General features: G+C 48.0%; 1 protein-coding gene across 1 annotated transcript in view; it reads right to left on the bottom strand.

Annotated features, from left to right (window-relative positions):
- Window positions 1–368: 368 nt before the first annotated feature.
- Window positions 369–2,132, bottom strand: part of LOC103610423 (inactive serine/threonine-protein kinase VRK3-like) — a gene marked incomplete at its 5' end in the record, with an annotated part of 38,257 nt that continues 36,493 nt past the window's right edge. Inside the window, one exon of the mRNA XM_008594595.1 lies at window positions 369–719. The remainder of the gene's footprint in view (window positions 720–2,132) is intronic.

The raw sequence follows: 2,132 nt of genomic DNA, 5'->3' as shown, positions 1-2,132 counted from the left end.
AAGGGTGGGTGGAAGGTGGATGGATGGATGCATAAGTGGAAGACTGCATGGAGGGGTGCGTACATCAAAGCTTGGATAGAAGAATGAAAGGGTGATGGAGGAATGAAAGGTTGAAGGGACGGATGGGTAGGTAGGTGGATGGATGAAAGGGTGGGTGGAAGGTGGATGGACAAGTGGGTTGGTGGCCAGCTGGCTGGCTGGCTGGTGGGTGAATGGATAAGTGGAATAGTGGATGAATGGGTGTCTGCATGAAAGTTTGAATAGATGAATGAAAGACTTAATGGCTGGATGAAAGGCTGAATGGACAGATGAATAAGAAAAAGAAAAGCTAAACTTTTCCAAAAAGAGCTTCCTTTGCAGACACTGGACTCGCTAAACTCTAAGAAAACAATTTATTAGTAAAGCCTAGTGGTGTCAATGGTAGGAGGGATCCCCCCTGAAGGGCTGGCCCAACCCCGTCTTCTCCATCCACACCCCCAGTGGCTGGCCGGAGATGATGGCTGAAAGGATGGGATGGCTGAAAGAAGAAACTTCACATTATCTGGAGGGTAAATGCCGGGTTCCCTGATGTTAATAGAGACTGATGAGTGATGCCTAAAAAAGTGGCAGGAATGCACATTCCAAGGATTCTTCTAGAAGCTTATCTGTGATTAAACAGCAGGCTTTGAGTCGAACTGCTTCATTTTTTTTTTTCTATTTCAAACTGCAAGTTGAAAGTTCTAGAAAACAATAAAAATTGCCGTTAGTGTCTTACTCATTCAAGGATCACTCTTTATGTCCCTACTACATGCCAGGCACCTTCCAGGTAGTAGGGACACTGCCATGAACAAGAGGGTCAAGGAGCCCTTGCTGGGCTTACTATTTGGAGGAGAGGGTGTGGAGATGCCACAAATTAAACAAACGCTCCCTCTAGATGGGAATAAGGGCTTCACAGAAAAGAGAGGAGATGAGAGAACGGTGAGGAGGCATCTCACTGGGATGACCTGAGAAGGCCTCAGGATCTTGAGAAGGAGCCAGCTGTGTAAAAAATGAGAGGGAAAGTGGGAAAAACAGGTGCACAGTTCCTGGGGTGGGATGGAGCTTGGCCTTGTCTAGAATCTGAGGGGAGGATGGTGTGGCTGGCACATAGTGAACTGGGGGAGAGGGGAGGGAGGGAGGTCAGCCATGCAGCCAATGCAAGGAGATTCCTTAAGGCAGAGGCAAAATGATCTTCAAGTCACTCAAAGATTACTGGGCTCCTTAATAGCATCTCTTCATTAAGTTCCTACCCAAGGGACAAACTTGCCTCTGAGTGAGTGCCCTCCAGGGATTAAGCAGATCTGAAATTATAGTGATCCTGAAAGGGGCAGTTAGATTTTGAGTTTTTAAATTTCCATTGGACTGGGAGGATAGGTTGGCACCTGGGAAGACTGGACTTGCTCAACTGATAAATATGGATAGAGTCTCTGCCCTGAGCTAGGCCACAGAAATGAACAACAGAGATAGATGTGACACTGCCCTCATGGAGCTCACTGCCAGCAGGTGACTATAACAAGTGACTGTGTAGTCGGCTCCTCCAGGACAGGAGACCTGGACGAGGCCAACTAGACTGGACTGGCAGATGCCTGGAGGGACAGGTGAGGGGGTGAAGGAGGGAGGGATGTTGGGGAGGACTCTAAAGTCTCTGGCTTAGAAAACTGGGCTGATGGAGGAGGAGCGATCTACCGAGCGTGGGAATCTGGGGAAGGAATGAGTTTGGCAGAGGTCACAACCTCCCTTTTGGAGAGTGTCTGTGGTTAAGGCAGAGAGTCTACTACCCTACTACAGAACAAAAAAACCTCCAGACCTGGCATTTTGGAGTGCTCTGTGTGCAGGCACTGTGAGAAGTGCTTTGCATGCACTATCTCATATTTTCAGCCTCTGATGTAAGGACAGGTCATTAATGTAATTAATGTAATTGATGTAAGGAATAAAGAAGCACTTGTAATCCAAGAGCTAACAAGATTACTGCAAAAGGAGACAGGCCACTACCCAAGCAGATGCTATTCAAAATGCACTCAGGGGGCCGGCCCGTGGCTCACTCAGAAGAGTATGGTGCTGATAACACCAAGGCCATGGGTTCGGATCCCATATAGGGATGGCCGGTTGGCTCA

Source organism: Galeopterus variegatus, unplaced genomic scaffold (assembly GCF_000696425.1).
Source record: "Galeopterus variegatus unplaced genomic scaffold, G_variegatus-3.0.2 Scaffold11120, whole genome shotgun sequence".
Classification (NCBI taxonomy): domain Eukaryota; kingdom Metazoa; phylum Chordata; class Mammalia; order Dermoptera; family Cynocephalidae; genus Galeopterus; species Galeopterus variegatus.
This window is presented reverse-complemented; position numbering and strand designations above follow the sequence as displayed.